The sequence below is a fragment of the Vulpes vulpes genome, chromosome X (genome assembly GCF_048418805.1).
Source record: "Vulpes vulpes isolate BD-2025 chromosome X, VulVul3, whole genome shotgun sequence".
NCBI lineage: Eukaryota > Metazoa > Chordata > Mammalia > Carnivora > Canidae > Vulpes > Vulpes vulpes.
The window spans coordinates 63,609,221-63,632,221 of NC_132796.1; the positions used below are offsets into that span (position 1 = coordinate 63,609,221).

General features: G+C 35.6%; 1 protein-coding gene and 2 pseudogenes across 1 annotated transcript in view; 1 reads left to right on the forward strand and 2 right to left on the reverse strand.

Moving 5' to 3' along the window:
* DACH2 (dachshund family transcription factor 2) overlaps window positions 1–23,001 on the forward strand; it is a 650,145-nt gene that overhangs the window by 229,085 nt on the left and 398,059 nt on the right. The window lies entirely within an intron of this gene.
* Window positions 7,855–8,478, reverse strand: LOC112933583 (small ribosomal subunit protein eS8 pseudogene; annotated as a pseudogene).
* On the reverse strand, window positions 18,958–20,445 carry LOC112933603 (palmitoyltransferase ZDHHC6 pseudogene; annotated as a pseudogene).

The window sequence follows — 23,001 nt, forward strand, 5'->3', positions numbered from 1 at the left end:
AAGAAAATATTTTAAAAGAAAAGCAATGAGGTATGTTTTTATTGTTTTATTTTTTTCAAGTTTTTATTTAAATTCCAGTTAGTTAATATACAGTGTTATATTAATTTCAGGGATAGAATTTAGTGATTTTCCACTTATATACAACACACAGTGCTCATCACAAGTGCCTTCCTTAAGAGGGATGTTTTTAAATAAGCAATTGATTTCAAATCATGAAAGCATTCCAAAATTAATTTTTTCACCTCAAACATGAAAATAACATGCTATTTTGTTCTTCATTTATTTTATAACATGTTTATCCATGCAAAACTCGTTTTCATATGAAGCTTATGTTGTAGATCAGAAGAAATATTTATAGAAGCTGTATTGAAATATTAAATACTACTAGAAGGCATCTAGACGCTACTCAAAGAATTTTAAAGAGTTAATTGCAGTTTTGCAAGAACTTTAACTGTTACTTTAAAATGCGTTCTGAGAAAATTCTTTTAGTTATTTAAAACAATTCTTGGAGCACCCACTATGTACCTGGCACCATGCTGTAGGCTTTATGTGTTTGCTTATTGGAATTCATGAGGATTTAAATGTATTTTTACTAACCTCTAAGTTTGTGTAACAGTGTAGGATGCAAATATATTTTTCTGACCTTTAGCTTGGCAAACTTAACTTGTAAATACTAAAAATAATTTAAATGTCCTGGTTATTCTTTGTCATCTCTGCTTTCTGAGATGTTTAGTTTCACTTAGTGAATCAGAGGCTCCCAATTTCAATTTACCAGATCGATCTAATGATTAGAATGGCAATAGTTTTGTAATAAAAACAGCTCTGATGTGATAGTAAGTGTGCAGACCTGGTGCTATCAAGTCGAGTGCTTAGCATTTCTATTTCTAAAGTTAAATTCTTTACTCAAATTCTCCTTGATAAAATGAAAATACCATTACGGGATCTTGAATTTTTAATAGACGTATAATAAGAAGCTGTCTGTGTATTATATTATTGATTTCCTCAGTACTCACTGTTTAACTAGAATAAAAAACTAAAAACCTCAGCCTCCTATCATTGGAATAAATCATGATAGGGGTACTGTTTTGAGATTCTTAAAGAAACTCAAGAAACTTAAAGAAAGGTTTGTGTACTCTAACCTTTTGTAATGTTGAATTCTGTTAGAGTTGAGCTTATTTTTTAAAGCACATATTTGATTATATAACAGGTCAAATCTCACCTTTAAAAACATAACCAATACATACATTAATGCTGCATAAATCATATGCACTTAACATGCAAGATACTGTACTAAGCACTTAAGTTTTGAGGTTTAAGCATATATAGGTTTCTCTTTTAAACATAAAGGTCTAAGATTTTAAAATTATTAATTATTCATTATCAGACTGTACCCTTCTTTTACAGGCAACAAAACTCAGTGATCTAAAAAGTTTTAAATTTTTCCTGAGAACTGATAACAAGGGAAATAACCCAGATCTGTCAGTAAGTAGAGCATTAAACAAGGAAACTTACAAGGGGGACTAGAACAATGCCACAATTTGGAATTATATTCTAAATTAGCACATTCCAACAAATTCACATGTAAAATGAAAAAAAAAAAGAGATCTGTGATGTTAAAATTTTTATTACCTGTTCTCCTATCACAATGAGATATATAATTGAAAACACAATAGCATAACATATTATTTCATGCCTTGCACAAATTGCTAGAGTTTTAGTGATACCTTACAAATCTAGGTCTAATGAACATGGATTTTTAATTTCATGAAGAAAGTAAACAAACAAAACAACCCAAATGTCTAAGGTAACTGCTAGCATAAAATTGAATTATGAATTGTAATTATGCTTATTTTAAAAACTGAATTCTGGCATAGCTTTTTAGTAACCCTCCTCCACTTGAATACCTTAATAATGTGTGAGGAATTAATTGCGCCATTTTTTGTCATCTATATACATTCCAATTCAGAATACAATTATTCAAGTGTTTGAGGGAAGCACTTATTTTCATTAAAGGGATCAAGGAATCATTTATTTAATTGTTCTTTAGTGAATAAATTCCAAATACTGTTAACTTACACATGTTTCTTAACATGGGATCAATACACAACCATTACATCTAAGGAGTATTAAATTGGAGGTGAGGTTCTCCTTCCCACTTCCACATCCAGTGTTTGGAAGAAGAACGTTATGCAAGTGAAATTGTGAGAGAAAGTTTTCTTTTTTCTTTATATTGCTAGAAAACCTTAATGGTGTTTTAGATGTGATGTTACACCTCAGAAAAGGGGTAATGCATCTTTAAAAGCTAAACTACATCTTCTTTACTTTTATCAAATTCTCTATAAATCTTTCATGACAGTTTATTTAACAAAGTGTCATTGAAACTATAGGTGATTGATGTGACCCATGTAAGATCAACATGAAATGTTTGTAAATGTCAGCAAAATGTGACCATCTAAAAGCATATAAGAATGGAGTTTCCGTGAAAGTGAAAAACAAACAGAAAAATGTTTGTCTTATTCTTTGCTTCCTGGTATGCAATTACAAATTCATAGAAGAAATATTTCATTTGATTTTCCTTTGAGTTCATGTCCAGAGGTCTAATTTACTTTTGACATTCACCCTTTGAAAGCCTTGGTCTCTTATTTACTGGATAAGTTTCCTCTATCACCTATGGAAAAATAATACAGAGTCAAAATTTCTTAGAAAAATGACAATCATTTTAGAAAGTATGGGCAGAGGGATCCCTGGGTGGCGCAGCAGTTTGGCGCCTGCCTTTGGCCCAGGGCGCGATCCTGGAGACCCTGGATCGAATCCCACGTCGGGCTCCCGGTGCATGGAGCCTGCTTCTCCCTCTGCCTGTGTCTCTGCCTCTCTCTCTCTCTCTGTGACTATCATAAGTAAATAAAAATTAAAAAAAATTTAAAAAAAAAGAAAAAAAGAAAAAAAGAAAGTATGGGCAGAGCCTTGGCCAAAAAAATTTCTGTACAAATTGTAGGGTTCTGTCAACTTGGAATTGTCACTGAAGTGTTCCTGTTTATTCACATAGAGAAAACAACATTGATGGTTTTCCATTTAATTGAATAAAATACTGAAATAAAAACAAATATAAGATAAAGGATGAAAAAGAAGGAAAAATAACAGATTAAAATATAAATAAATAAGAGGATTACACCAGTAGCTTGCTCTAAATTGAATACTTTGTTTTTTTTTCTTTTAAATTCCACTATAGTTAAAATACAGTGTTATTTTTAGTTTCAGATATACAATACAGTGATTCAACAATTTCATATGCAACCAGTGCTCATCACAACAAGTACAGTCCTCAATCCGCATCACCTATTTTACTCATCCTCCACCCACTTCCCCTCTGTTTACCATTAGCTTCTTCTCTATGCCTAAGAGTTGGCTTCTTGGTTTGACTCTCTCTTTTTCCTTCTGTTCATTTTTTTTTGTTTCTTAAATTCTACATATAAGTAAAATTGTATGATATTTTTCTTTCTCTGATTGACTTATTTCACTTATTATACTGCCTATCTCCATCCATGTCTTTGCAAATGGCAAGATTTGATTATTTTGTTATTGCTGAGTAATATTAAATTGTGTGGGGATGCCTGGATGGCTGGGTCAGTTAAGCATCCAACTCTTGATTTCTGTTCAGGTCATGATTTCAGTTTCATGAGATCAAGCCCCATGTTGGACTCTATGCTGTGGGAAGTCTGCATAAGATTCTCTCTCTCTCCATCTCACTCTTCTCCTCCCCATCTCTCTTTATCTCTAAAATACATATATATTTTTAAAATGTTTATATACACCACTTTTTCTTTATCCTTTCATCAGTAAATGGACATGTGGACTGTTTCCATAATTTGGCTATTGTAAATAATGCTGCTATAAACATAAGGGTGCATAATACCTGTAAATTAGTGTTTTTATATTTTTCGGGCAAATATTCAGTAGTGTGATTAGTAGATCATAGGGTAGTTCTAATTTTAACTTTGTGAGGAACCTCTATATAATTTTCCACAATGGATACACCAGTTTCCATTCCCAATAACAATGCACAATGGTTCGTTTTTCTCTACATCCACCAACACCTTTTGTTTCTTGTGTTGTTGATTTTAGCCATTCTAACAGGTGTGAGGTGATATCTGGCTGTAGTTTTGATTTGCATTTTTCTGATGATGAGAGATATTGAGCATCTTTTCATGTGTCTGTTGGCCATCTGGGTGTCTTCGTTGGAGAAATGTCTCTTTATGTATTCTGCCCATTTTTTAATTGAATTTTTCATTTTTTGGTGTTGAGTTTTATAAACACTTTATATATTTTGAATACTAATCCTTCATTGGATCCACCACTTGCAAATATCTTCTCCATTTCCATGGGTTGCCTTTTAGTTTTATTGGTTGTTTCTTTTGCTGTGCAGAAGCTTTTTATTTTGTTGTAATTCCAATAGTTTATTTTTGCTTTTATTTCTTTTGCCTCAAGAGACACATCTAGAAAAATACTGCCATGGCCAATGTCAGGAAACTCACTGCCTCTGCTCTTTTCTAGGATTTCTATGGTTTCAGGTCTCACATTTAGGTCTTTAATCCATTTTAAATTTATTTTTGTCTGTGGAGATAGAAAATAGTCTAGTTTCATTCTTTTGTATGTAACTAACTAGTTTTCCCAACACCATTTGTTGAAGAGTTTGTCTTTTTCCCACTGGATATTGTTTCCTGCTTTATCAGACTAATTGACAGTATAATTGTGGGCTTATTTCTGGGTTTTCTCTTCTGTTCCATTGATCTATATGTCTGTTTTTATGCCTATACCATACTGTTTTGATCACGACAGCTTTGTAATATAACTTGAAGCATGGAATTGTGATACCTACAGCTTTGCTTTTTTTTTTTTTTTTTTTTTTTAACGAAGTTGCTTTGGCTTTTAAGAGTCTTTTGTGGTTCCACATAAATTTTAGGATTGTTTGTTCTAGCTCTGTGAAAAATGATAGTGGTATTTTGATAGGGATTGCGTTAAATGTGTAGATTGCTTTGGACAGTATAAATATTTTAACAATATTTTTTCTACCAATCCATGAGCATGGAATGTCTTTCCATTTCTTTGTATCATCTTCACTTTCTTTCATAATCATTTATATATTTAAGAGTGCAAATCTTTGGTCTCTTTGGTTAGATCTATTCCTAAGTATCTTATTGTTTTTGGTGCAACTGTAAATAGGACTGTTTTCTTAATTTCTGTTTCCAGTACCTCATTATTGGTGTGTAGATATGTAACAGAATTCCATGCATTAATTTTGTATCCTACAACTTTTATGGATTCGTTTATCAATTCTAGTAGCTTTTTGTTGGAGTCTTTACGGTTTTCTGTATATAGTATCATGGCATCTGCAAATAGCGATAATTTTACTTTTTTTTTTTTTTTTTTACTAATTTGGATGCCTTTTATTTCTTTTTGTTGTTGATTACTGTGACTTCCAGAATTATGAATAAATGTGGTGAGACTGAACACCTTTGACTTGTTCCTGACCTCGGGAGAAAAGTTAACAACACTTAGTATGATAATTATGGGCTTTCATATATGGGTCTTTATTATGTTGAAGTATAAAGGTTTAGAGGGAAGTTCACTTTGTTGAGGCTTTTTATCATAAATGGATATTGTACTTTGTCAAATGTTTTCTCTATATTTATTCTGATGATCATATGATTTGTATCATTTGTTTTATTGTTGTGGTTATCACATTGAATGATTTATGAATATTGCACACCCTCGCATCCTTGGAGTAAATCCTACTTGAATGGAATGATTCAACTGGGATGGTGAATGATATTTTAAACGTATTTTTTATTTCAGTTTGCTAGCATTTTGTTGAGGATTTTTGCATCTACATTCATCAGGGATATTGGCCTGTAGTTCTCCTTTTTTGTGTTGTCTTTATCTAGTTTTGGCATCAGAATGATTCTTGCCTCACAGAATGAATTTGAAATTTTTCCTTCCTTTTCTATTTTTTTGAAATATTTTGAGAAGAACAGGTGTTAACTCTTCCTTAAATATTTGGTGCAATTCACCTGTGAAACCATCTGGTCTGGACTTTTGTTTGTGGAGGGATTTTTCATTACTGACTCAATTTCTTTGCTGGTTATTGGTCTGTTCAAGTTTTATATTTTTTCCCTGTTTCAGTTTTGGTGATATATATGATCCTAGGAATTTATCCCTTTTTTCTTGTTTGTCCAATTTGTTGGCATATAGCTTGTCATAATATTCTCTTATACTTGTTTGTATTTCTGTGATGTTGGTGGTTATTCTCGCTCATTTGTTTTGTTTATTTGATTCCTTTCTCTCTCTTTTTTTCTTTTTGATGAGTCTGGCTAGAGATTTATCAACTTTGTAGATACTTTCAGAGAGGCAGCTCCTGATTTCATTGATCTATTCTCTCTTTGTTGTTATTGTTTTTTTCCTTTCTATGACATTTATTTCTCTCCTAATTTTTATTATATACTTCCTCCTACTAACTTTAGTCTTAATTTGTTGTTCCTCTCCTGTTTTGAGATTCTTATTACTTCTTAAGATAGGCCTGTGCTACTATATACTTCCCTCGTAGGACAGTGTTTGCTGCATATCAAAGATATTAGAATGTTGTGTTTCCATTTTCATTTGTTTCCATGCATTTTTAAATTTTTTTATTTGATTTCATGTTTGACCCATTCATTGTTAGTAGCATGTCGTTTAACCTCCATGTATTTGTGGTATTCCCCAATTTTTTTCTTGTGATCGACTTCAAATTTCATAGTGTTGTGGTCAAAAATATACATGGTATAATCTTAGTTGTTTTGTACTCATTGAGGCCTAATTTGTTACCTAGTGTGTGATATATTCTGGAGAATGTTCCATGTGCACTTGTAAAGAATGTGTGTTCTGCTGTTTTAGGATTGAATGATCTGTATATATCTGTTAAATCCATCTGATCCAATGTGTCATTCAAACCCACTATTTCTTTTTTGTTGTTGTTTAGATGTTCTATTCACCAATGTAAGTGGTATTGTAAAGCTCCTATAATTGTATTAGCATTGATTAGTTCCTTTATGTTTGTTATTGTTTTTCGTATTTGAGTACTCACGTTTTGGGTGCATAAATATTTAAAATTATTGTATCTTCTTGTTAGATTGTCTCTCATATTAATATATAGTGTCTCTCTTTGTCTCTTATTAGAGACTTTGTTTTGGAGTATGTGATATAAGTATTGCTACTGTGGCTTGCTTTTGACATCCACTTGTATGATAAGTATTTCTCCATCCCCTCACTTTCAATCTGTAGGTATCTTTAGTCTAAAATGCATCCCTTGTAGGCAGAAAATAGATAAGTTTGTTTTTTAAAATCTATTCTGTCACCTTATTTCTTTTGATTGGAGCTTTTAGTTTATTTACGTTCAAAGTTTTTTTATGATTTTATTTATTTATTTATGAATGAGAGAGAGAGAGAGAGAGAAAGAGAGAGAGTAGGAGAAGGAGCAGATAGAGAGGGACAATCAGATTCCACCCTGAGCGCAGAGCCTGACACAGGGTTTGAATTTACAACCCTGAGATCATGATCTGAACTGAAATCATGAGTTGGTCACTTAACTTACTGAGCCAACGAGGTGCCCCCAAAGGTATGTATTTATTGTCATTTTGTTATTTGATTTGTTGTCATTTTTGTAGTTTTTCTGTTTTTCTTTCTTCTCTGTGTCTCATGGTTTACTGGGGTGTTTTGATATATATTAGTTTCTTATTCTTTATATTTTTGTATACCTATAACTGCTTTTGCTTTGAACAAAAATACCTTTGTTACACGACCAAAGATATGAGCTAGGAAGATTTATTTGCCTTTCTGAGCTTTTCTTTTCCTCAGATAGAACTCTAACTCTACCTCCTTTCCTTCTAGAACATAGCCATCTGCTCAACCACACTGGTCTATTCTTGAAGTGATGCATGCAAGAAGCTTGCCTTTTTGGCACTGCTTCTCCAGAACACTACTGATTTTGGCATTTTCCTCCTTTCATTATATTCCTTTTGAATTTTTTTGTTTAAAATATCTTCCTCCTTTGGCATCAGCTTGGCCCCCTTTTTGTGGCCCAGGGGCGGTGCGTACTGGGACTCATACCATTGTGGGTACAGTGCTTTGTCAATAAGCATGACACAGTTCTTCACCAGGGTCTTGGGTGTGGACAAGTCCCTTGTTGGATGCATTGTAGACAACATCAATGATCTTTGTTTTATACTTACAACAGTCAGAGCCCCAGACGAAGTTCCCCCTCATCCAGACTCAAAGGTTGGTTCTTCTTGTTGTCTCCCCAAATGTGGACTGCATGAATGTGGCAGGGGCAAATTTTAGTGTTGACAAGGGGGAGCATCCTTGCTTATACATCCGCTTTTTGTGGTAGGGCTTTCTATTGCCCCCAGTATTACGATGCTTGTGCCAGTTGTCCTGAGAGATTCCCATCTCTTGGCACTAACTGTGAAAGATGTATTACTGTTTTTTTTTTTTTAATTTTTATTTATTTATGATAGTCACAGAGAGAGAGAGAGAGAGAGGCAGAGACACAGGCGGAGGGAGAAGCAGGCTCCATGCACCGGGAGCCCGATATGGGATTCGATCCCGGGTCTCCAGGATCGCGCCCTGGGCCAAAGGCAGGCGCCAAACTGCTGCGCCACCCAGGGATCCCTGTTTTTTTTTTTTTATTTGTGGTAACCAATTGGCTTACATATGACATCTTCTGCATATAGAAGTCTATATTAAGTAGATGGTTGCTTATTTTTGAACTCACTCTTTAGTCTTATCCCTTTCGTGGTTCAGATATTTGGTATCATTTATATCATTTTATTTTGTTCTTCCAATTATTCTTACTCTTACTCATTATTTTTTGTTTTCCACTCACAGAGTCTCACTTAACATTTCTTGCAGGGCTGGTTTAGTGACCATGAGTTCTTTTTAAGTTTGTTAATCTGAGAAACTCTTTATCTATCCCTCAATTTTCAATGATACCCTTATTGGATAGAGTATTCGTGGTTGCAGGTTTTTCATTTCAGCATTTCAAATATGTCATACAACTCACTTCTGACCTGCAAAGCTTCTGCTGAAACAGCTGAAATAATTATGGGGTTTCTTTTGTATGTAACTGTCTTCTTTTCTCTTACAATCTTTAAAATGATCTCCCTGCCTCCTGACCTGGATCCGTTTTCCTCCTCAGATTTGGGAAATCTTCAGTTATTTTTTCTTCAAATACATTTCCCACCCACCTTTCTCTCTCCTCCTTCTGGGATCTCTATAATATGAATATTGCTATGCTTGATGGAGGAACCAATTGTCAAAGATTATTCTCATCATGCAGTATTTGTCTCTCACATGCTTGGCTTCATTATTTTCTATTACTTTAACTTCCAGATCATTAATATGTTCCTCTGCTTCCTGTCACATATTATTTATTCCTTCTATTATATTTTTAATTTCATGTATTGAGTTCTCCATCTCTGATATGTTATTTTTTATCTCTTTGTCAAGGGTCTCACTGATGTCCTCCACCCTTTACTGAAGTCCAGTGAGTATCTTTATTTTTTCCATGTTTTCTTATGTTACAGTTTAAATTCCAATTAGTTAACATTCACTGAAATACTAGTTTTAGGCTTACAATATAGTGATTCAACCCTTTCATAAAACACCCATCACAAGTGCACAAGTGCACCCCTTAATCCTCACCACCTTTTAACATATCTCCCTGCCTATCTTCCTTCTGGTAACCATCAGTTTGCTATATATGCTTAAGAGTTTGTTTCTTGGATTGCCTTTCTCTGTCTCTGTCTCTGTCTCTGTCCCCCTCTCTCTTCACCTCTCTTTTTCACTTTTGCTTGTTTTGTTCCTTAAATCCTATATACAAATGAAATCATATGATATTTTTCATATGGTATTTGCCTTTCTCTGATTGACTTTTATCGCTTAGCATAACACTGTACTTCTATCCAGGTCATTGCAAATAGCAAAATTTTGTTTATTTTTATGGTTGATTAACATTCCATTATATATATAGATGAATGAATAAAGAGGAGATGGCATATTTGGACTCTTTCTATAATTTGGCTATTATTGATAATTATGCTATTATTAGGATGTATGTGTTCCTTCTAATCAGTACTTTTTAACCCTTGGTAGATACCCGATAGTGCAATTGCTGGGCCATAGTATAGATATATTTTTAACTTTTTGAAGAATTTTCATACTATTTTCCAGAATGGCTGCAAGTTTGCATTCCCATCAACAGTGAAAGAAGGTTCCCCTTTCTCCCAATCCTCCTTGGCACTGGTTGTTTCCTCTGTTGTTGATTTTAACCATTCTTACAGGTATGAGGTGATATCTTATTCTTGAATCTTATTTTTTCATTTGTTTTTATTTAAGTTCAATTTGCCAACATATAACACCCAGTGCTCATCCCACCAAGGGCCCTCCTCAGTGTCCGTGACCCAGTTATCCCATCACCCCACTAACCTCCCCTTCTGCAACCCTTTGTTTGTTTCGCAGAGTTAGGTGTCTCTCATAGTTTGTCTCCTTCTCTATTTTGTCCCACTCAGTTCCCCTCATTTCCCTTACTTTTACTACTTCTTATATTCCATGTATGAGTGAAACCATATGATGATTGTCCTTCTCTGATTGGCTTATTTCACTCAGCATAATACCATTCAGTTCCATCCACACCAAAGCAAATGGTGGGTATTCATCCATTCTGATGGCTGAGTAATATTCCATTGTGTGTGTGTGTGTGTATATGTATATATATATATGTGATGTGATATGTATATATATATACACATATATATACATATATGTATATACATATATATATGTATATATATATGTGATGTGATATGTATATATATATATATTGATGTGATCTATCAAGTTGATTGCTTTACAAGTGTTGAACCATCTTTGCATCCTGGGGATAAAGCCCACTTGGCCATGGTGAAAAATTCTCTTAATGCACTCTTAGATAGTATATATATATATATATATATATATATATATATATTTAAAATATCTTCTTTATCCATTCATCTGTCGAAGGACATCATGGCTCCTTCCACAGTTTGGCTATTGCAGGCAATGCTTTTATGAACATTGGGGTGCAGGTGTCCCGGAATTTCACTGCATCTGTATCTTTGGGGTAAACACCCAGTAGTGTAATTGCTGGGTTGTAGGGTAGTTCTATTTTTAAATTCTTGAGGAACTTCCACACAGTTTTCCAGAGTGGCTGTACCAGTTTGCATTCCCACCAACAGTTCAAGAAGGTTCCCCCTTCTCCACAACCTCTCCAACATTTGTTGTTTCCTGTCTTGTTAGTTTTGGCCACTCTCACTGGTGTGAAGTGATATCTCACTGTGTTTTTGATTTGTATTTCCCTGATGGCAAGTGATGCGGAGCATTTTCTAATGTGGTATTGGCCATGTGTATGTCTTCTCTGGTGAAGTTTCTGTTCATGTCTTTTGCCCATTTCATGATTGGATTTTTTTGTTTCTAAGGTATTTAGTTTAATAAGTTCTTTGTAGATATTGGATACTAGCCCTATATCTGATATGTCATTTGCAAATATCTTCTCCCATTCTGTAATTTGTCTTTTAGTTGTGAAGATTTTTATCTTGATTACATCCAAATAGTTAATTTTTGCTTCTGTTTCCCTTACCTACACAGACATATCTTGCAAGAAGTGCTGTGGCCAAGTTCAAAAAGATTGTTGCCTGTGTCCTCTTCTAGGATTTTAATGGATTCTTGTCTCACATTTAGATGTTTCAACTATTTTGAGTTTATCTTTGTGTGTGGTATATGAAAATTGCCTAGCTTCATCCTTCTGCTCGTGGCTGTCCAATTTTCCCAACACCATTTATTGAAGAGACTGTCCTTTTTCCAGTGTATATTCTTTCCTCCTTTGTCGAATGTTAGTTGACCATAGAGTTGAGGGCCAATTTCTGGGTTCTATATTCTGTTCCATTAATCTATGTGTCTGATTTTGTGCCGGTACCACACTGTCTTGATGATCACAGCTTTGTAATACATCTTGAAAGCAAGCATTGTGATGCCCCCAGCATTGGTTTTCTTTTTCAATATTCCTCTGGCCATTTGGAGTCTTTTATAATTCTATACAACTTTAAGATTATTTGTTACAAACTGTGAAGAAAGTCCATGGCATTTTTTTTAAAGATTTTATTCATGAGAGACAGAGAGAGAGAGAGAGAGAGAGAGAGAGGCAGAGACACCCGCAAAAGGAGAAGCAGGCTCCATGCGGGAAGCCTGATGTGGGACTCCATCTTGGATCTCCAGGATCAGACTCTGGGCTGAAGGCAGGCGCCAAACTGCCGAACCACTCAGAGATCCAAGTCCATGGCATTTTGATGGGGATTGCATTGAACATGTAAATTTCCCTGGGTAGCATAGACATTTCACAATATTTATTCTTCCAATCCATGAGCATGGAATGTTTTTTCCATCTCTTTTCATCTTCCTCAAATTCTTTCAGAAGTGTTCTGTACTTTTTAGTCTATAGATCCTTTACCTCTTTTGTTAGGTTTATTTCTAGGTATCTTATGCTTTTGGGTGCAATTGTAAATGGGATTGATTCCTTAATTTCTCTCTCTTCAGTCTCATTGTTAGTGTATAGAAATGCCACTGATTTCTGGGCATTGATTTTGTATCTTGCCACATTGCTGAATTGCTGTATGAGTTCTAGCAATCTTGGGGTAGAGTCTTTTGTGTTTTCTATATCCAGTTTAATGTCATCTGCAAAGAGGAAGTATTTGACTTCTTTGCCAATTTGAATGCCTTTTATTTCTTTTTGTTTTCTGAGTGCTGAGACTAGGACTTCTAGTGCTAAACTGAATACCAGTGGTGAGACTGGACATCCCTGTCGTGTTCATGATCTTAGGTGAAAGGCTCAAACTTTTTCCCCATTGAGAATGATATTGGCTGTGGGCTTTTCATAAATGCCTTTTATTATATTGAGTAATGTTCCCTCTATCTTCTGCACTTTGAAGAGTTAATCAGGAATAGATGCTGTATTTTGCCAACTGCTTTCTCTACATCTATTAAGAGGATCATATGGTTCTTATTTTGCTGTTGTTGATGTGATCTATCAAGTTGATTGCTTTACAAGTGTTGAACCACCTTTGCATCCTGGGGATAAAGCCCACTTGGCCATGGTGAAAAATTCTCTTAATGCACTCTTAGATAGTATTGGCTAATATCTTGGTGAAAATTTTTGTATCCATGTTCTTCAGGGATAGTGGTCTATAGTTCTCTTTGGTGGGGTCTTTGGTTTGGGAATCAAGGTAATTCTAACCTTGTAAAATAAGCTAGGAAGTATTCCTTCCCTTTCTCTGCTTTGAAACAGCTTTAGTAGAATACATATTATTTCTTCTTTAATTGTTTGATAGAATTCCCATGGGAAGCCATCTGGCCCTGAACTTTTGAGTTTGGGAAGTTTTTGATGACTGCTTCCATTTCCTCCCTGGTTATTGGCCTGTTCAGGATTTCTATTTCTTCCTGTACCAGTTTTGGTAATTTGTGGGTTTCCAGAAATGAATCCATTTCCTCTAGATTGCCTAATTTGTTGATATATACCTGCTCATAATATGTTTTTAAAATCGTTTGTATGTCCTTGGTATTGGTTGTTATCTCTCCTCTTTCATTCATGATTTTATTAATTAGAGTCTTTTCTCTTTTGTTTTTAAAAGGCTGGCTAATGGTTTATCTATCTTATTAATTCTTTCAAAGAACTAACTCCTGGTTTTGTTGATCTGTTCTACAGTTCTTCTGGGCTCTATTTCAAAGAGTTCTACTCTAATCTTTATTATCTCTCTTCTTCTGCTTGGTATAGGCTTTACTTGCTTTTCTTTCTCCAATTCCTTTAGGTGCGAGGTTAGCTTGTGTATTTGAGTTTTTTCCAATTTTTTTGAGGGAGGCTTGTATTGGGATGTGTTTCCCTCTTAGGATTGCTTTTGCTGTATCCCAAAGATTTTGAATGGTTGTATCTTCATTTTTATTAGTTTTCAGGGTTGGGTGACTGGGTTGCAGGCACTGAGGTGGGCACTTGATGGAATGAGCACTGGGTGTTATACTATATGTTGGCAAATCGAACTCCAATTATATATATGTATATATATATTTCCATTATATATATATATATATATATATATCCATGAATCTTTTTAATTATTCTCTAATTTCCTGATGAAAGCATTCATCTTTTACTAGGATCTCTGTAACATCCATGTGTTTGAGTTTCTTCCAAATTTCTTCTTGTGATTGAGTTCCAGTTTCAAAGCACTGTGATCTGAAAATATGTAGGGAACAATCCCAATCATTTGGTATTGGTTGAGACCTGACTTTTGACCCAGTATGTTTTCTATTTTCTAGAAAGTCCATGTGCACTTGAGAAGAATGTGTATTCAATTGCATTCAGATGGAAAGTTCTGTATATATCTGTGAAATCCATCTGGTGCAGTGCATCACTTAAGGCCTTTTGTTTCTTTGGTGATGTTCTAGAAGCTTAGAATATCTGTCATTCACTGAGAGTGCCTGTTGAAGTCTCCCAGTATTAGTGTATTATTGTTTAAGTATCTCTTTATTTTTGTTATTAATTGATTGATTTCCTTGGTGGCTCTCACATTAGGGGCATAAATATTCATGATTCTTAGGTCTTGTTGGATAGACACTTAAAGTATGATATAGTGTCCCTCTTCATTTCTTACTACAGTCTTTGGGATAAACTTAATTTATCTAATTGAGGATAGCTACTCCAGCTCTTCTTTTGAGGACCACTTAAATGGTAAATTGTTCTCTAACCCTTCATTTTCAGGTTGGAGGTGTCCTTGGGTCTACAATGAGTCTCTTGTAGAAAGTGTATAGATGGCTCTTGCTTTTTTATCCAGTCCAATAACCACCGTCTTTTGACGGGATCATTTAGCCCATTCACGTTCAGAGTTACTATTGAAAGATATGAATTTAGTGTCATCATATTAACTATTCAGTCCCTGATTTTATGGATTCTTTCTTTAGGCTTCTTCTTTCTTTTAATGGTTCCCCCTTAATATTTCCTGCAGAGCCAGGTAAGGTCACATATTCTTTCAGTTTCTGTCTGTCCTGGAAGCTCTTTATCTCTCCTTCTATTCTGAATGACAGCTTTGCTGGATAAAGTATTGTTGGCTGCATGTTTTTTCTCATTTAGTATCCTGTATATATCATGCCAACCCTATCTGGCCTGCCAGGTCTCTGTGGAGCAGTCAGCTGTTAATCTTATATTTCTACCCATATAAGTTAAGAATCTCTGTCTCATGCTGCTTTAAGAATTTTCTCTTTATCTTTGAAATTTGCAAGTTTCACTATTAAATGTTGAGGTGTTGAATGGTTTTTCTTGATTTTTGGAGGGGTCCTCTCTATCTCTTGGATCTGAATACTTTTTCCTTCCCCAGATTTGGGTAGTTTTCAGCTATGATTTGTTCAAATGTACATTGTGGTCCTCTCTTTCTCTTAGCCTCTTCTGGAATCACAATTAGTCGTATATTCTTACTTTTCAAGGAAAAGGATTTCCTTGATTTTCTCCATGGGCTCTTAATTGTTTTTCTCTTTTTTTCTCCAGCTGCCTTCCTTACTATCAATTTGTCTTCTATGTCACTCACTGTCTCTTTCACCTCATTAATCCTAGCAGTTAGAATATCCAGTTTGGATTGCATCTCATTTAATCTATTTTTAATTATGGCCTGATTAAATCTAAATTGTGCAGTACTGTAGTCTCTAGAGTCCTTTACACTTTTTCCCAGAGCCACCAGTAGCTTTATAATTGTATTTCTGAATTGAATTTCTGACATCATTTTAAAATCCAGATTCAGTAAATCTGTGGCAGAGATTACTGTCTCTGGTTCTTTCTTTTGTGTGAATTCTTCCTTCTAGTATTTTTCTCCAGTGGAGAGTGGCTTTGAAAGTGTAATGAGACAAAAATATCAACCACTACCTGGGTAAAATACATCCTAGATGATTCTGAAGAGGTCAGAGACAAGAAAATAATGGAAAAAGAAGAACAGAACAAAATAAAACAAGACCACTAAAGTGAAAAATAAATTTTAAAGCAAAGTAATAAAAATACAAAGCCAAAAACCCAAAACAAAGAAGATAAAAGAAGAAAGAGTAATGAAAAGGAAAAAAAAGGGGGCGGTGGATGGTTTTGATGAGGAATTGATAGTGGAGAGATAATGTAGTCTACCTGAGGGGTCCTAGAGGGTGATCCTCTTGATTCTGAGTGTATTTTGTTGTGTATGTTAGAAGATGATGAATCCCAACTATAAGTACACCAGCAATACTTATATAAAGCCTCAACATTGACCACAAAAATATAAACAAGTAAAAGAGTGGGCAGAATGGGAAGGAAGAGAGAATATAATCTCACAGAATGAACCATCATGATATTCATGGTATTCTACTTGTTTCTGGATGTATGTTGGTCCTGTTTTATAATGTACTAACTTCCACCATTATAAACCAAAGCAAAGCATAAAAAAACAAAAAAACCATATCTCATATATCTACCAAAATTCAATTGAATACATTGAAGGGAATCCAGAAGTGAAAACTATATCTAAGACATGTATTTGTAGAAATATGGAAGTAAAAAAGGAAACAACTTAAAAATGAAGAATTGGTAAAATATAGTAATTAAGGTCGAAAAAGACAAAAAATTTTGGAAATTTTTAGTCTGATATAAAATTGAATCTTGATGGGGGGAAAAAAGTACCCTCTAGTTCTATATCCTATTTTCCCTAATTCCTGGAGCTTTCCAGTGCTGCTTGTGCATTAATCTTGCTTTTCCCTTGGACTTCCAGCAGTTTTTATGGGGGAGGGGTCTGCTATGCTGATTCTCAGGTGTTTGTGCCTGGGTGGAGCTGCTCTGCCCCTTGCTGGGTGCTAGGCTCAGTATAAGTTGTTTATCCTATGAGGCCTTTGTTCTCTAGAGGCCCCACCTCTTCCAGGCACAAGGTGAAACAAAGAGGAAAAATAACAATGGTGGCTGCCAGATTTCCAGCTCTGGAGTGGAGCTCCCCATGAGTTACTAACCACAGTCTCCCAGTCCAAACTGTCCTAGATGCTCCTTGGGCCAGGAGTGTGTACACTGATCTGTACAGCTTGCAGGGCGCCCAGTGGCAGGAGAGTTCTCACTTTCCTGTGCACTCCCCACTTCCACCTGTCCCAGAGGGAATGAAGGATCACTGGCTTTGTCTGCTTGGGTGCCCTGGTATCCGGGGCCCAGTGCCACTGGACCCTCGCTCCTGGGGACCACTTTTCCTCAAGGGAATGAAGTATAGCCACCTCCATCTTTTGCTGGGCTCTAGGGTAAAGGCAGCTCTGGAGCTGGCCCGCCTAACTGACTGGCTTCTCTACAGGGCTGGGAGATTTGGATACCAGACCAATATCAGACTCAGGTTTGAAGTGAACCTTCCCCTGGGTGCCCCTTCTCTTATAGTGACTCCAAGAATCTTGAGGCTTCATTGCCCCTCCTTTGATTCTGTCCAATTTCCCTGCTAAGCACTTTTCCAACAGAGAAAATTCCGGCATGGATATTTAAAGTTCCCACTTCTCCAGGGCTGGGCTTAACTGCCCTGGAGGCTTTTGATGCTCTGCTTTAGCACTGTTAGTCATGGTTCCTCTAGCCCACTTTATTATTTATTCTTTTTAAAATTTTTCATCTTTCTCCCTTGTTAGAAGTGAAAACTTTTCTCTCTGTAGTGTTCCAGCTGTTCTCTCTTTAAATCTCATGTTGAATTCATAGGTGTTCAGGATGTTTTAAAAGTTATCTAGGTAAGTTTGTGGTGCCAGGTGAGTTTAGGACCCCTACTCTTCTGCCATATTGCCCCTCCTTTTCATTATAGTTTTGACTTCTATTTCCTTGATCATAAGTAAATTTGAGCATTGTTTTTTGTTTCTCTTGGACATCTGGATATCTTTTTTTAGAAGAATGTCTATTCATGTCTTCTGCCCATTTATTAGTTGGATCATTTATTTTTAGGGTGTTGAGTTTTATAAGTTCTTTATATATTTTGGATAATAACCTTTTATCAGATATGTCATTTGCAAATATATTCTCCTATTTATAGACTGCCTTAGAGTTCGGCTGATTTTTTTTCCCTTCACTGTGCAGAATCTTGCTCTTTTGATGAACTCTCAATAGTTTATTATGCTTTTGTTTCACTTGCCTTCAGAGACATTTCTAGAAAAATGTTTCTATGGCCTATGTGAAAGCAGTTATGACCAATGTTTTCCTCTTGGATTTTTATGGTTTTGTTCTCGCATTTAGATCTTTCATCCATTTTGAATTTATTTTTGTGTATCATGTAGCAAAATGATCTAGTTTCATTCTTTTGCATATTGTTGTCCAGTTATCCCAACACCATTTGTTGAAGAGACTGTTTTCTCATTGGACATTCTTTATTTCTTTGTTAAAGATTAATTGATCATAAAGTCATGGGTTTATTTCTGGATTTTCTATTCTATTCCATTGAAATATGTGTCTATTCTTGTGTCAATATCATACAGTTTTAATCATTACAGCTTTTTTTTATATAGAACATCCATTGATCTTTATTTGATTTGACAAAAATTTGCATTATTAAAAGACAGGTAATAAAATTTAAGCGTATATTGAATCTGACTTATGTTCTATAGTATCTAGAATATTATATAAGAAATATCAACTGAGGGGGAAACAAGATAAAAGCATCACATACAGATGCTCCTGGCAAATGGGGGAACTCTATCTGCAGGTGAGGTCCATAGTGTGCACAGCATAAAAAAAAATCCTAGAGAAAATGCAACTGACTTACTTGGGTGAAGTGTTTTTCCTTTTGAGGAGAGGAAGAGGTGGCAAAGAGGGGGCAGAAATTCAAAGGCATGTGCAGAATGGCTTCTCCATTTCAAAATGGTAATAAAAATATTTAGATTATGGCACTAGAGCACCTTTGAAGAAAAGAACACCTTGCCCAGAGTAGGGTCATTGCATAATTCTGTAGTATAGTAATATGTACAATTTTCAAGTAATGGAGAGGATTTAAAGAGTAATTTTACTATAACAGTGGCTATTTTTCTTCTCGCCCTCTGGGGCTTGATCTGTTTCAGCATCACAGGGACACTTCTCCACACAGTTTCTAGGGAACCAGCCTCTGATTCGTGAGACACCTTCTACAGAGGCATCATCAAGAATTTTATCTCCATACAACCAGTATCGTAACCCTCTTGTGGCTAAAATGAATTCCCCTTTCTGTAGCCTTATTCGAGGCTCCTCAGTGCAGGGGCTGGTGAAGAAGGTTTTGATTCCTTTATTCAAAGGACAGCAGGCACCACTGTAATCCTCTATTACTCTATACTGCACACTTCTGATTCTTTTATCTGCTTTTTGTTTCAACTGTTCAATTGTTAAGCTGTACTGGTGACAGTCTTCTCTTACTGGCCATGCTAGTCCATCTCCTTCAGGGACCCCTGACCATGTGAATATCTGTTTAAAGTTCTTCCATCGACTTCCCATATCATAGGGAAAAACAAAGACTTCATCTAGTTGGTAATATTGAATTCGATCCTTAGCCTTTTCTTCAACCCATGATTCAATAGAAGTTTTGTTTCTGAGAATTATTTTCATCTGGATAAAAAACAACATCCCAACAGCTATGGTTGCTCCTAAAGCTAATCCCAAGGCAAACAAGATGGCCGCAAATGCTGCTAATCCAAAGGGAATAATTGGAAGGGGATCTCTCTGGGATGCACTCATATCAATCTTTACCGTGTTCCACCCAAAGGAGAGCCGATTATAAAGCTGTGTATACATAGTCATAACAAAAATGAAGGCAGCATGAATACAACCCAGTGGTGCTAAAAGGAGAAACAGTGTGAACGAAGCATCATTTTGGTAACCACAACAGTTGTTGATCCAAGGACAGTGATGGTCCATCTTCATCACACATCTGTTACACTTTATGCAGTGATGTGACCGTGGTGCCTTGTATGCTTGGCAGACTTTACAATACTGGAGGTACCTGCTATCCTGAGAATTTTCCGGTTTCCACCCCAAAGGGACAAAGCCAGGACCAATAAACATGGCATTGAAGTAGTTATAAAGAATCATGACAGTCCAGTTTATCAACATAATGAAATTCACGCTTCCTCCAGTTGTATGTAAAGGCCAATACCACAACACAGAGTCAATCATGGCCATTGTGGAACATATTGCTATAACACCGAGGGCCATGATGGGACCCCAGTGACAGTCTCTTTAGTTCTTGGAGATTTTCAAACTTGATAACTGAGCAGAATGTATCCATTTTGACGAGGAAGAATGCCTTCCTACTTTTAGAAAATCATAGATTTCCTTTTTCTGTGCACACATTTCCATGTGCCGTGAGTCCATATGTGTTCCTTAACTGCCATGCCTTCAAATTGTGGGAGGTCAATGCAGATCACGCCATTTTCACGGGTACACCCTCTGAGCTCTTTAATGTTAACTAGGAGAATCCAGGGTCTTGGCTCGAAACCCAACCTCTCAGCCTGGTCCTTGGTACCCGCTCCTCGGCCATCGCATTTCCGGGGCGGGCTGGGCTCACCTGGAACAGGCCTTCTCCTCGGCGGACAACTCCATCTTGGGAAAGTCAGGCCCGCGCAAGCAGTAAAGCAGATCTCGGTTGTCCGGAGCTGCAGCGCGGAGCCCGCCGCGCCGCCAGTGCGTCTCCCCAGCCGGCGCTCTGGCCGCTGCTCTCCCACTCCCGCCTCATTACAGCTTTTTAATGTAACTTGAAGATTGGAAATGCAGTGCTTCCAACTTCACTTTTCTTTTTCAAGGCTGCTGTGGCTGATTTGGGGTATTTTATAGTTCCATTTAAATTTTAAGATCGTTTGTGAAGTAGCTCTGTAAAAAACATGGTGGTATTTGGATAGGGATTGCATTACACATGTAGATTGCTTTGCATAGTATAGATATTTTAACAGTATTGGTTCTTTCAATCCATGATCATGGAATATTTTCCTATTTCTTTGTTTCATCTTCAATTTATCTCATTGATGTTTTATAGTTGCCAGAGTTCAGTTCTTTCATCTATTTAGTTAAGTTTATTCCTAGGTATCTTACTGTTTTTTTGTGCTATTATAAATTGATTCCTTAATTTTCATTCTGCTATTTTGTTATTGGTGTATAGAAATGCAAATGATTTCTGCATGTTGATTCTATATCCTATGATTTTACTGAATTTATTCATCATTTCTAGCAGTTTCTTGTGGAGTCTTTTGTGTTTTCTATATAGGATATCATGTGATCTGCAAATAGTGAATGTTTTACTTTTTCCCTGGAGATTCGGATGGTATTTATTTTTTATTGTCTAATTGCTGTGCCTAGGACTTCTAGTACTATGTTTAACAACAGTGGTGAGAGTGGACATCCATGTTTTGTTCCTGACCCTATACGTAAAACTCTCGTATTTTCACCATTGGGGATAAGATTAGCTGTGGGTTTTTCATAGATGGCCTTTATGATGTTGAGGTATGTTCCCTCTATTCCTATTTTGTGTGAGGGTTTTTATCATGAATGGATGTTGTACTTTGTCAAATGCTTTTTCTGTATTTATTGAAAGAATCAATTTCTTATCTTTTCTTTCATTAATGTGATGTATCACATTGATTGATTTGCAAATATTTAACTACTCTTGGACCCCAGAAATTCATCCCATTACATCATGGTGAATGATTATTTTAATTTGTTGTTGGCTTAAGTTTGATGGTATTTTGTTGAGAATATTTTCATCCATGTTCATCAGGGATATTGGCTTCTAGTCCTCTTTTTTGATAGAGACTTTATCTGGTTTTAGTATCAGGGTAATTCTGACATCATAGAATGAATTTAGAAGTTTTACCTCCATTTCTGTTTTTTGGATCATTTTCAGGAGAATAATTATTAACTTATTTAAATGATTGGTAGAATTCTCCTTTAAGCCATCTGGCCTGTGACTTTTGTTTGTTGGGAGTTTTTTGGTTATTGGCTCAATTTCTTTGCTGGTTATCAGTCTATTCAAACTTCCTATTTCTTCTTGTTTCAATTTTGGTACTTTATATGTTTCTAGGAATTTACCCATTTGTTCCATGTTGTCCAATTTGCTGGCATATGGTTTTTCATAATAGTTCCTTATAATTTCATTTTTATGGTTTTGGTTGTTATTTCTCCTCCTAATTGTGATTTTATTTATTTAGTTCCTTTCTATTTTCTTTTTGATAATTCTAGTGAGAAATTTATCAATTTTATTAATTTTTTATCATACCAGCTTCATGTTTCTTTGACGTGTTCTATTGTTTTGTTTTGTTTTTAGTTTCTATTTCCCTTATTTCTGCTTTGAGCTTTTTTATTTCCTTCCTTCCATTGCTTTTGTGTTTCTTTTTATAGTCCCTTTGGATATAATATGAGGATATTCATTTGAGATTTTTATTGCATCTTGAGGTAGGCCTTTATTTCTCTGTACTTCCCTTATAGGACCCTTTTTGCAATATCTCAAATATTTGGGGCCATTGTGTTTTTATTTTAAGTTGTGTCCATGTATTTTTTAATTTCTTCTTTGATTTCCTGGTTGAGCCATTCACATTGTGGTTAGAAAAGTTGCATGGTATGTATTCAGTCTTTTTATTTTTTAAAGATTTATTTATTTATTCATAAGAGACACACAGAAAGAGGCAGAAACATAGGCAGAGGGAGAATCTGACCCCCCATGGGGAGCTTGACGTGGGACCTGATCCTGGAATTCCAGGATCATGCCTTGAGCTGAACGCAGATGCTCAACTGCTGAGCCACCCAGGCACCTTGTATTCAGTCTTTTTCTATTTGTTGAGGCCTAATTTGTGACCTCACATTTGATATATTCTGGAGAATGTCCTATGTGAACTTGAAAAGAATGTGTATTCTGCTGTTTTAGG